The sequence below is a fragment of the Schistocerca serialis genome, chromosome 4 (genome assembly GCF_023864345.2).
Source record: "Schistocerca serialis cubense isolate TAMUIC-IGC-003099 chromosome 4, iqSchSeri2.2, whole genome shotgun sequence".
Lineage (NCBI taxonomy): Eukaryota > Metazoa > Arthropoda > Insecta > Orthoptera > Acrididae > Schistocerca > Schistocerca serialis.
This window is the reverse complement of record NC_064641.1, coordinates 107,849,510-107,863,322: the sequence shown is the minus strand read 5'-3', so window position 1 is coordinate 107,863,322 and position 13,813 is coordinate 107,849,510. Positions and strand designations below refer to the sequence as shown.

General features: G+C 39.5%; 1 protein-coding gene across 1 annotated transcript in view; it reads right to left on the bottom strand.

Moving 5' to 3' along the window:
• The window catches only part of LOC126473868 (late secretory pathway protein AVL9 homolog), a 91,859-nt gene that overhangs the window by 26,881 nt on the left and 51,165 nt on the right, over positions 1 to 13,813 (bottom strand). The window lies entirely within an intron of this gene.

Sequence of the window (13,813 nt, the reverse complement as noted above, 5' to 3'; positions counted from 1 at the left end):
CAGTGTGCTAACCACTGTGCCACCTTGCTCAGTTTCTCAGCATTAGAAAACTGTTATAAGAGAAATATAAATAAAGGTAAGACCAGGGTAATGGAATGCAGTCTCATTAAATCAGGTAGAGCTTAGGGAATTACATTAGGAAATACACGAGTTTTGCTATTTGACAAGCCAAATAACTGATGATGGCAGAAGTACAGAGGATATAAAATGCTGCCAGTAACAGCAATAAAAGTATTTCTGAAAGAGAAAAAGTTTTTAACATCAAATATCTACTTTTTTCTTTTTTGTAGATTTTTCTGGAGTGTAGCCTTGTGTGGAAGTGAAATGTGAACAATAAACAAGTCAGACAAGAAGAGTTTAAATTGTGGTGCTACAAAAAAATGTTGAATATTAGATGGGTTGGTGAAATAAGTAATGAAGATACACCAAATCTAATTATAGGAGAAAAGAAATTTATGGACCAACCTGACTAAAAGTAGGACAGAACACATCTCAAGGCATCAAGGAATTGTCAAGTTGGTAATGGAGAAAAGTGTTAGTGAGAAAAATTGTTGAGGAAGAGCACTGCTGGAATACAGTGAGCAGCATCAAGTGGACACAGTTATGCAGAGATGAAGAGACCTGTAGTGGACAACTAGTGTTGTGAGACCCGAGTTTCTCCTGGCATATACAACTTTCAAATAACTTCCGGGAATTCAGCCAGGTAACACTTTCAGCGACCGCCGATATTTCGGCGGGAGAACACCCCGCCATTTTCAAGGCAAACTGCAACGGACAGGCAGTGTACATGCAAATTTAATACCTCGGTTCTCCGACAGAAGCAGGAAAAACACACACACACACACACACACACACACACACACACACACACACACACACTGAACACTAGTGCCACCAAAGATGACCAAAGTCAGAGCTATCGATAGTGAGACTATGAATTCGCAGGTGAGGCAGCATTGACTCTGTTCCTCTGTTTTTTGACAAGGGAGAGAGCCGGATTCCAAACAGAGTTTAAACAGAAACCTCCATCCCTGTTAACGAGGTTGCTTGCTAATTTAATCTCAACTGCCTCCCTAATGACACTGTCCCAATAGCTGGACATGCATGCCAATATCTCGGTGTTATTATATAACATGGGGTGACCAGTATCCAAGCAATGTTCGGTAGTAGCAGATCTATTTGGCTGCTGTAATCGATGCTGACCCCACGAAAAGTGTTGAGAGAAAGACCAACAGCCTCCTGAAGAAAAGTGGTTTGTCGCAGGACACAATCAAGAGGCTTAACACCTATAGTGCCGTTCCCCCTAGGTTATATGGCCTTCCAAAGGTTCATAAGGAAGGGGTTCCTTTCCGTCCTATAGTGAGTAACATCGGCACTCCGACATATCGTGTATCCAAGCATCTTGCTTCTCTGTTGAGTCCACAAGTAGGACGGTGTGAACATCATATCAGGAACTCAGCTGATTTTTTACGTCGTTTGGAGGGACTGAGGCTGAATGACTCTGATATTTTAGTGAGTTTCGATGTGGTCTCTCTCTTCACTCGTGTTCCTCTGTCTGATTCGTTGCGGTTAATTGAAGCCAGGTTTGGTGCTGATTTAACTAATCTCTTTAGGCATGTGTTGACATCCACTTACTTTTTATTTAATGACCAGTATTACGAGCAGACAGATGGAGTTGCGATGGGTAGTCCGTTGTCTCCTGTGATCGCAAATTTATTTATGGAAGACTTCGAGGAACGTGCATTGGAGTCTGTGCCTTTAAAACCCGCCTGTTTCTTTAGATACGTTGACGATACCTTCATTGTTTGGCCTCACGGTAGGGAGAATTTGAATATCTTTCTAGAACATCTGAACTCGATCCACCCGAACATTCGTTTTACGATGGCGGTGGAAGAGGATGGTTGCCTTCCCTTTCTCGACGTGTTGGTTAGGAGGAAGGATGATGGATCATTGGGACATGCAGTCTACAGGAAACGTACTCACACCGACTTGTACTTACAGCTAATAGTTGTCACCATTCAGGTCAGCGTGAAGGGGTACTTCGTACCTTGGTACACAGGGCACATGTCGTTTCTGATGCTGAGACTTTGCCAGCTGAGCTGTCTCATCTTGAAGTTACATTTCGTCAAAATGGTTATAGTGATAGACAGACTGAACGTGCGTTGCGCTATCGACCAACCGTACATCGGGTGATTGATGATAATTCTGAGTCAACACCTAAGTCTACTGCCTTTTTGGCTTACGTAGGAAACACGTCCAATAAGATCGGTCGTATTTTACGGAAATACGATGTGAAATGTGTTTTCCGACCTCCATCTAAAATTAGAGCACTTTTGAGTTCCGTTAAGGATGATCTTGGACTGCGTAAGGCGGGTGTATATTGTATTCCTTGTAGCTGCGGCATGGCATATATTGGTCAAACTATCAGGACCGTGGAGGACAAATGTACTGAGCATAAACGGCACACACGATTACAGCAGCCAAATAGATCTGCTATTGCCGAACATTGCTTGGATACTGGTCACCCCATGTTATATAATAACACCGAGATATTGGCATGCACGTCCAGCTATTGGGACAGTGTCATTAGGGAGGCAGTTGAGATTAAATTAGCGAGCAACCTCATTAACAGGGATGGAGGTTTCTGTTTAAACTCTGTTTGGAATCCGGCTCTCTCCCTTGTCAAAAAACAGAGGAACAGAGTCAATGCTGCCTCACCTGCGAATTCATAGTCTCACTATCGATAGCTCTGACTTTGGTCATCTTTGGTGGCACTAGTGTTCAGTGTGTGTGTGTGTGTGTGTGTGTGTGTGTGTGTGTGTGTGTGTGTGTGTGTGTGTATTTGCATGTACGCCGCCTGTCCGTTGCAGTTTGCCTTGAAAATGGCGGGGTGTTCTCCCGCCGAAATATCGGCGGTCGCTGAAAGTGTTACCTGGCTGAATTCCCGGAAGTTATTTGAAACTAGTGTTGTGACCTGTACCAAATCAGTCTTTAGCCTGTAAATAACAACAGCAGCATAAATAAAATTATTTACACTTTTTCAGTGTCAATGAAATGTTTTTCCCCATTCAAAAATGTAGAAAAATACATGTAATTGTGGTGACTACTGCTTGCATTTGGTTATGCATTACAAACTGAGGGCCTTACCTAACTAATTTCACTACTTCATACTGCTGACATCCACTTTAGTGTTTTTATAGATCTGATTCAAGGTTTTGCAAGACATCAGCTGTTACAAACCTTTAAGAACACACAAAATTAATTGATCCCTGACTGTTGACCATAAGTAGTCATAAAATATCATGGAGATTACAAAACAAATACAGATTGAGATTTTCACTCTGCAGTGGAGTGTGCGCTGATATGAAACTTCCTGGCTGATGAAAACTGTGTGCGGGACCGAGAGTCGAACTCGAGACCTTTGCCTTCTGCGGAGCAAGTGCTCTACCATCTGAGCTACCCAAGCACGACTCACATCCTGTCCTCACAGCTTTACTTCCGCCAGTACCTCGTCTCCTACCTTCCAAACTTTACAGAAGCTCTCCTGCGAACCTTACAGGACTAGCATTCCTGAAAGAAAGGATATTGTGGAGACATGGCTTAGCCACAGCCTGGGGGATGTTTCCAGAATGAGATTTTCACTCTGCAGCGGAGTGTGTGCTGATATGAAACTTGCTGGCAGATTAAAACTGTGTGCCGGACCAGCAGAGTGAAAGTCTCATTCTGGAGATTGGAGAAATTTAGATAATGAAGAGCATATGGTGTTCACAAATACCAGGTTAAGGTGTACTTTTCACTCATCTGCTGTGAGAATGAAGGAAGACAAAGATGAAGGAGAAACCATTCTTTGCTTACTGAAATAGGAACATTTTATTCAAAAATCTAAGATTAGTGTTTTCTTCTTTAAAATGTTTCTATCCATTGCTGCTGTTCCAGCGTCTTAGAATGCTAACTCTGTCTCCCTTGCACATGCACTCCCCTGGAGGATTTCTGGTTAATGATATGTACTCCCTCAAAAGAAACTGCCACATTCTCGCATCAAATGCTAGTTGGAAAAATTATTTGGAATTCGACACTAATTCTTTAACCACTGCGCAGAGAGATGATGCACTATTCTACCGGCTTCCACTTTCAGCAGGCTTCCTAAAGCTAAGTTCAAGGGCTCCTTTGTGGCATACTCCTTTTGTCCTGTAGGGAAGCTCCTTGCTGCAGCTGACAGCATTGCACTGCAATATGTTGTCTGCTGTATTGGTCAGCTTTTGACAGCATATGGTACCTAGTATGTTCCAAAATACAATGCGATGCATAAAAACCGGAGTCTTCAGGGCTCATATCTTTGGCTCTTCTGATGATAAGAAAGTTAGGGGTAAGTGTTTTGGGTAACCCTTTGGCTAGGGACCATTTGTGTACACAACAGAAGGATCATCTTAATGTCACTAACCTACAGTAAATCGTCAAAGTACAAGTATTACACATTTCCATCTACTTAGGTAAATGGAGCAAATCAGTTGGTTCTTTCTGCATTTGATATGGTCTATGTTGGATCAAAGTTATCTTACATGTACACTTAAAATATGCATATGAAATCTGGTGTGATGTGAAATATAAACAATAAATAACTACATCAAATTGCTCCAATTTAGCATTATATTCTCCAGGCATTTATCAACAAGTGCCATCTTCCCATTTTCACAAATCTTTATCCATTATTGAGAAACACACCAAAGACACAGTTTTTGGGTATCAAAACAGAGCCGCAGATTCCAAGGCAGCTAAGCACAGCAAATGTGCCGTAATTTTTGCAAAATATTCTAAGAACCCAACTTCACTCAAACTTGAAAATGCAAAAAATATGCACATAAAATCCAGTGTGAGGCAAAAAAGTAGTTTATTGACATAGCATGGAGAAATATGCTGTAAAGTGTCTTATCAGAAGGTTCTGTGAACCCCATTTTGTAGTACTGAAACACATAATTTAGTCTGAAGTGTAAAATTAGTTGTGTGTTATTTCAATTTCACATAAGTAAACTATCAAAATTTTACTGACCCATCACGTTCTTTTCAAAGGGGTGACGTGCTATGTTGTAGCAGGGAAAAGGAGGGGAACTCGCAGAAAAATGCTTATATCAGAACAAAAAAGGCAAATATACTCCTGTTTAAATCACACTGACTGAAAAGTGGGGTAACCAGCTGCCTCAATCTACCTTCCACAGCACCTTTAAAAAATTGCCAAAAATCTTAGCACACCAACAAACAGGGTGGCGCACGAAATGTGTTACCATTTTGTTTTTGAATATAAACTTTATCGTCAATACAATCTGAAAGGAACATATACTACAATGAAGAGCCGTCCATTGAGATTTGTTCTAACTCAGCACATGCTCAGTATGTGCACCATTTCATTTCCTAACTTCCTTCAAACGAACACTGAAGTTAGTGATTACCCTATGCCACATGTCTTCCGTAATTTCACTGCAAGCTTGAAGAATAAGTCTTCTGAGTTCCATTAAATTCCACAGCTTCTTGCTACTGCCTTGCCCTTCAACACACAGTGGTTCATGCAAGATGGAGCAAGGCCACATACTGCAAACACTGTGCTGGAGTTTTTACACGAGCAGTTCGACATGCAGATCATTTCACTAAAGTTTCCAGGTCGCTTCAATGACGGACAAAATTGGCGCCCCAATAGTCCAGACGTCAATCCATGTGACTTTTTTCTTTGGGGGTACCTAAAGGAAAAAATTTTACCGATACATCCACATGATTTAACGGAGCTCAGAAGACTTATTCTTCAAGCTTGCAGTGAAATACCGGAAGACATGTGCCGTAGGGTACTCACTAACTTCAGCATTTGTTTGAAGGAGCTTAGGAAACGAAATGGTGGACATATTGAGCATGTGCTGAGTTAGAACAAATCTCCATGGACGGCTCTTCATTGTAGTATATGATCCTTTCAGATTGTATTGACAATAAAGTTTATATTCAAAAACAAAATGGTAACATTTCATGTCCCACCCGGTATTTGTGCTTTTTTACACTGAGAGAAGAAGAAACAGTGGCAGTGAGAAAGGGACAGAAAAATAAAATACCGGAAGATAGTACACAGTGGCATGGTGCAGAAAAAGTGACCGAGACAATGGCAGTGTGTGTGTGTGTGTGTGTGTGTGTGTGTGTGTGTAAGAGAGAGAGAGAGAGAGAGAGAGAGAGAGAGAGAGAGAGAGAGAGAGACTATGACAATGACAATATGGAAGAGAGACAGTGAGAATGAGAAGAGAAAGCAGTAGTGGGAAAGAATGAATGAGATAGAAGCATCATCAAGAGAGATCAAGAGGCAGGCAGTGACAGCAACAGGAGTAGGAGTAGGAGTAGGAGTAGTAGTAGGAGGAGGAGGAGGAGGAGGAGGAAAGAACGATGGAGACTGTGGCTGAGAGACAGAAGACAGTGACGGAGAGACACACAAAGAGATAATGGCAATGAGTTGGGCTAAATGACTGAGTGAGTAAGAATGGGCAAGTGGGAGTGGATGGGTATAAGTGACTTACAGTGATGGACTGAAGGGTGTGAGCGAGTTACAGATGGTGGAATGAGTCTGCTGGTACCACACTTTTCAGTGCGAGCATATTCATCTTTCTGTGCTCTGATGGAAGCATTTTTCTACTGGTATATTATGTAGTATAAGCCTTTTTATGATTGTTTATTTTTTGAGTCTTCTTTTGTGGTTTTTCAATTTTTGTGTGAGTTTTCTGTGAATCAGATAGCGATTCATCCCATAATCAATCAGCTTTGGTTCACATGATACCACATAACCTTATAGAAAACTCGAATATACAAATCTACAACACAAATGATATTTCGGCCAATGTGAAAATTTTTTTAAAGAAAGTTCCATCATTAACTCCTCCCTAAACAGTCAAGCTATTTCTGTGCTAACAATCATCAGCATTCTTGATCCTCACTGCTTAGCACTCAAAAGGTGGGTAACGTACTCTAGGCCTTCATGTAAGGATGGTTCAGCAAGTACCCATGTTTGAAGACAGATGACATTTCTAAAGCAATTTGGAGTTACTGTTGTGTGCTGCCATCTGTTAGACCAGCTAAAACTAAAATGATGCTTGGTTTATATGTTAAGATGTAGTATGAGATAAAAGTGAAATTGGATGCTGTTTTCGGCGATCCTTTGACAACAGTAACTTCAGTTAAATATTGTTTCAGAAATATTTAAACTTGGTCCAACACCGGCTTGTGTTGATCACCAGATGTGGTTACCGAAGGAATCACAGCAAAATTGCACAACACAATCCTTACTAATCATCAAACTAAAACTTGTGGCGTAGCAGAGGCAGTGTGTCGACAGGATGGGTAACTAATATTTTATGTGATAAGTTGGGGGATGAAAAAATTGTAACCATAATAGGTGTCATAACTATCTTGCTGATGGTGGATGACAAATGTGTGTGTGTGAATTTATTTATTTTTCAGTTTCAATGCTGTATTTGGAGCAATCCAAGAAAGGTACAAAGGACTTTTTCCATCTAGTTGTCACTATTATGAGCTCTAGAATTACCTTTATACGCCAGGCAACAATCAAAGCAATGGATTTCTTCTAACAAATCCACAACAAAGACAGAAACAGTCCTGCTGACCTGAAAAGTTATGGTGCCTTTTTTGGGATACAAAGACGATGCACTCCCATTTGGGAGTGCATCATGTCTGTAAGATTTCATTAGCAGAACACAGTATGATTGTGTGCTGTGTTCTAATTTTGGGCTAGCTGCACGTTTTAAGATTACGATGTGTGAGCTTTTACTTACAAATTAATTATTGCATTGCTGCAGGATGTAATGCATGAGTGTATAATGCCTTTCATCACAATGCAGTTTTCATCTACACTGCATTAAGGTACAAAATGACTGATCAACAAAAAATCATCATTATGTATTGTGACCCATTTCTACTGTCTTTGCTTCAGTTCACTGGTTTTAGTGTATTTTTTGTAATATTTGAAGAAGTATGGTTGCAATTATTATATCAGTTTTCCAGGTTTGTGATTACATTTTAAAATGATGAATCAGTGTGTTGAAACTAATTATGTAACTAAAAATTTCATGCTTTTTGTGACTGTGGCTTCATGACAGTTTGTGGTGTCAAATATTTTCAAAGAAATTCATTTACTTATTTATTTATTTACCAGGTTCCATGTGACCCTGCAAGCCAGCACTGCTCGGTCATGGAATGAGTCAGTGAATAGCTTGCAGAACGTTCATTAGAAACTTTACAAATTAAATAATTAATAAAACATGGAAAAATTGTAAGGGAGTATACAAATAAGTAACACACTACAGAGAAAAGTTCTCAACTACTGCATGGAACTCCTGTAGAGAATAGAAGGATTTCGCCATGGGGAAACCTTTCAGCTTCCATTTGAACAGTTGGGGTTTATCACTTTTTTTTCCATTTCTTCTGGAAGTCTACTGAAAATGAAATCTGTTGAATAGTCTACACATTTATATTCTTAAGGAAGTGTCGTTAAAGTGCACATTGTTTTTCTATCTAGTGTTCACTGAAAGAATGTGGCAGTTTCTTCTGACTGAGTCTTCTGAAAACCCTATGATGGAATGTATGTACAGGGGCAGCAGAGTGAGAACTCCGAAACACCTGAAGAAAGGCCTACACGAGGTTCACAAACTGACACTGCTGATCAGTTAGACCACATTTTCCTGAATCAAAAGTACTCAAAATACATAAGCCCTTGCACTTCAATGTCAGAGAAAATTATTCTTATGCTGAAGATAGCAGCATTCAGTTTCTGCATAAGATCTTGAAAGTGATACTTTCACAGAAGTCTCCCATGTACCCCCAGCCCAAAGAACTTAAAATGGTCCGCAAAATTTAAAATGGTTGCCTTCACTGAATGACCAGCTAGGCACAATAAAATTTTGCTTTTATAAGAGTTCCACAAAACAATATACATTGTGTTTTCTTGCATTTAAGCATTAATATGCTCTCTGGAAGCCATGTGCTGATCTTACTGGCTGCTCCATTACCCACACCATTTATTTTATGTTCCACATGTTTCCCAATAACACTTGCGTCATCTGTAAAAAGAAAATTTTTTGTGTCATCTGTCATGTTTAGTGGCAAATCACTGATGTATATCAAGAAAAGGAATGGATTCCGAACAGGATCCTCTGGAACACCCCCCCCCCCCCCCTCCAATTTTACAGACCACAGTCAGGTTCAAACCTCTTCCCTGTTTGCCGACACTGAAGGACAACTTTCTGCTTCCTACTTTCCAATTATGAAGTGGACCATGGTTGAACTCAGAAGACTATAACTATTTTTTAAATATTTTTGAAATATGTTCTGCGTGGACTTTACCTACTGGGACACTGTTAAACTGCTGTCAAATGTTGTACTCGTGAATCTACATGCTCATCATGTACATTTTAGTGATGTGAGAGAAATAAGTGTTCCAAAACAACTATTGTGGCTAACTTGTGATAGTTGTGATGTAAATCGCTTGCTCGATCATCATGTGTTTCATGTTTATTTACTCTTTTTTAATGAAAATATTCATAGTGAATTCTGTTCATTTAAGTTTCATTTTATTGAAGGGTAGTCATGGGTAAATGTAAAGTGGCTAGAAATCCTCTGAAGGCTTTTAAGAAAAGGAGAGATGTTGGAAAATCAAGGGTAGGTGTTATTACCATAAACAATAAAGACGATAACCAAGTGTGTGAATCTAACCTTGCTGGTACACCTGACCACTGCAATGGAAGTGAGAAAGAAAGCACTTCACAGAGGAAGCTTGGTTCAGTTAGTGAAAAGTATGAATGTTTTATGGGTGAATCAAATGTGAATGAAATATACGATGTGTTGGTTCTCAACGGAATTTTTGCAAACCGTGTAAGATGGATTCAGTGTAGTGAAGTCAGTCTGGAAAAAAAAAAAATCACCTATAAAAAAATCACGTAGGACTTGGAATTGAAGTATGGTAAGTGTTTATAGAAGACCTTCTTTTGGAACGGTGTTGCAGCAACTCCAAATGAGGGAGATGATAGCAAAATCTACTAGTAAGGATGCTAATGCAGCTGCAGTTTCCTGTGGCTTGTAAAATCTTCAAAATCCCTCAACCAAGTGTGTGAACTATAAGATTTATAAGGTCTAAAGTAGAAGATGTCTGTATAGAATGTATGAAGGAAGCTGTGAAGAGGCAGTAAAAGGATACAGTCGTAATAGAGGCCTGACCAGGAATAAACGAGGACAGACATATCTTCCTGGTGTAGTATCTGCCACCAGTATGCATACTGAGAATGTTTTAGATGTAGCAGTAATATCTAAATATTGTAGATGTCCATACATGAAAACAATTGTACAGCTAACTATAGTAGCAGGAGTGGAGGAATGGAAGTGGCTGGTGTTGCTAGTATATTTCAACATTCTGTTGCTTATGATAAACTGAGATATATGAATTACCTTGATGACGGTGATTCTAGAAGTTTAAAACATATTCAAGAACTGAAGTCCCGCGGTGGTGATGTTTCAGTGTGAAATTTGAGTGTATTGGACACATACAGAAAATAATGGGATCACTACTTCGGCAACTGAAAGTTTCGTACAAAAAACAAGAACTCAGTGATGGTAAAGGGTTGAAGGGAACTGAAGATTAACTGACAGTATAATCGACAAAATACAGAACTATTATGGAATGGCTATTAGGCAAAACACACACAGTGTCGTTGGAATGGAGAAGGCAATTTAGGCTCCCTGTTTTCATACTTTTTCAGCCGATGAAAGTCCCCATCATTAATTGTGCTCCAAAGGAGAAAACAGTTGGTTCAGGTGCACCAAGGAATTGCTAACTGGTGAAGTGTACACTCATAAACATAGTCTGTCTGATGCGGTAATTTTCAGAGACTTACCAGCACGTGAACTGTTGAAAAAATATGTTCATGGAAAAACTCAAAACGCTAATGAAAGTGTAGATAGTGTTATACGGTCAAGAATCCCCAAGACTGTTTGCTGGAGTAGAAACACTTTACTTTGATGTGTATGATGGTGTTGCTACTTTCCAATGATGTCAACAACATGTGTATGATGCTGTTGCTACTTTCAATGATGTCAATGTTGTAAGATGCACAGTATTTTGAAATATGGAAATGAAGATAGGTTTCAACATCATATGAACAATGCTTGCTTTAGACAAGGAACATCTTCGGGCTGCTGACAGGGCTGCAGATAGCCCAGAAATACAAGTCAGAGTAAACAGGAGGAGGACAAAGAGGAAGCTGGAGGAGGAGTTTGCAGAAGATGAATCCATCCCATGGACCTGGATTGAAAAGGTAATCCAAAACTTTGTCACTCGATTCCCAGAAGTTTTATTTTTCATACAAATTACATGTTTTCTCAGTATCTAACAAACCAATTTGCTTCAAATTTTCAGGAAATGTTACACGGTCCCTTCTATGTAGCTTAACACAGACTTTTTCCAAAAAACCTGTATACTGTTGAAATTATAAACACAAAACGGCACAAAAGTAGCAAATTTTCATTACAACAGAAAAAATTAATCTCTAACAACTGAATTCAAATTTTTAAAAATCTCTGTGTTAAGTTGTAGCCAATACTAAAATAAATAACTTGTAAAAATTTCAACTTCCTAGCTCAAATACTTTCTGAGAAAACATGCAATTTATAAGTGCTATTTTAACATAGGAAAGATAGGGCTTTCTGGCGCCCCTTAACAATCTGCAGTGGGGTACTGGGCGCCATAGCAATTGCTTTTCAGAAATTTAGGAATATGAAATCTACCTATTGCCCTTCCTCCATGGTTTACAAGCCATCATGTGAGAAAAGGGCAAGCTGAGTTTCACTTGAGCAATGCTTTCTAAAACAATGCTGATTTGTGGACAGATGACTTTAAAACTCAATGAAATTAATTTTTTTCAGACTGAGAATATGTTCAAGGATTCTGCAGAAAGCCGATGTTGAGGATATTGGTGTGTAATTTTATGGCTCCATTCTTTTACTCATCTCACACACAGCAGTCATCCGTGCTTTTTTTATCATTAATAATCCTTTCCATGTTTTTTAATTCACAATAGCATTCCTTCAAAACTGATGAATTTAACAGTATTTATGTAATTGTTATACAATGGTACATAATTCATAATAAGATTAACTTTTCTGTCTGTATGTGATTTTAAATGACTTTATGTCATACTGAATCATATGTTCTGAGACTTGACACATCCATGAAAATACAAGGTTATTCTAAATGACGGACCCATTTTCAAACCTTCGTATTTGTTCAGATACAAATCCAAAATGAACAACCCTTACACCAATGAAAAGAGGAAGTTCCAAAGTTTATTCATAATGTTTGATATCAATTTAATAATTTGTAATTAATTATTTTTGATAATTATTTAATAATCAGAAATTTGATAAATGTTATAAATGTTCAATGTGGCCACCGTTGACTGCACGACAAACATCGATGCAGTAGCCAAACTCGTCCCACACATGCGAAAGCATAGCTGCTGTTACTGAGTGCACGGCAGCAGTGATCTGGTTCCACTGATCGTTCAGAGTGGTCGGTAGAGGCAGGACGTAAACAGTTTCCTTCACATAAGTCCATAAGAAATAGTCGTGGGGTGTATGATCAGGAGATCTCTGTGGCCAGAAGTGCAGAGCCAGGTCCTCAAGTCCCCTGCGACCAATCCAGCACTAGGAAGGGAGTCATTCAAAAAGCCCCATACATCATGGTGCCAATGGGGTGGAGCTCCATCCTATTGGAAAATGAAGTCCTGGGAATCATCCATAGCTTGAGGAAATAGCCATTGTTCCAACACTTCCAGGCACATGATCTCCGTTACAGTTCATTCCGCAAAGAAAAATGGTCCATAAGCCTTTGGACGGAATATGGCACAGAACATGTTGATCATCGGTGAGTCTCTTTCATGTTGCAATGGTGAATGTGGATTTTACAAACCCCACATGCGAAAATTGTCTCTGTTGACTTTTCCACTAAGGTGGAGCGTCGCTTCATGGCTAAAAATTACACGCTGTACAAATGCGTCATCCTCCATCTTTGCTAACACATAACGACAAAATGTGAGATGCTTCTCTTTCTCACTGGGCTTGAGAGCCTGCAGAAGTAATCGGTAGGGCTCGTACAACAACCACCACCTCAGAAGTTTCCATACAGTTGGTTGGGGTATTCCAAGTTCTCGACTGGCTCTATTGGTAGACTTCCTGGGACTGTGCACAAAACTTCCTTCAATCTGTCGGACATCATCCTCTGACACATGCGGTTGGCCTGCACTTTTTCCTTTGCACACTCTGCCAGTCTGTTTAAATTGCTTAAACCAACAGCTAATGCTTTTGTGAGTTGGTGGTTGAATTCCAAATTTGGTGCAAAATTTCAGGTGCACTGCAATTTGCGACTCACTTTTCATGAACTCGAGAACACAGAAAACCTCGTGCTCCACAATAGCCATCTCACTCACTACTGACAATGAAACGGAATGACGGCCCTATTGTCGCGCCAACTCTACTGGCCACTTCTGAAACCATCACCGCCTATACGCCGCTGCCCACCAAAAAGTTTGAAACTTTCTCTTTTCATTGGTATAAAGCTTTTTTATTTTGGATTTGTACTTGAATATATACAAATTTTTGAAAATGGGTCCATCATTTAGAATAAACCTGCATATATATAGAAGGCATACATTTCCACATCTAACTGCATAAAATATCTTTCTTTACAATCCAACAAGGTTTTCCTCTGTCACCTTGTCACATTTCATAC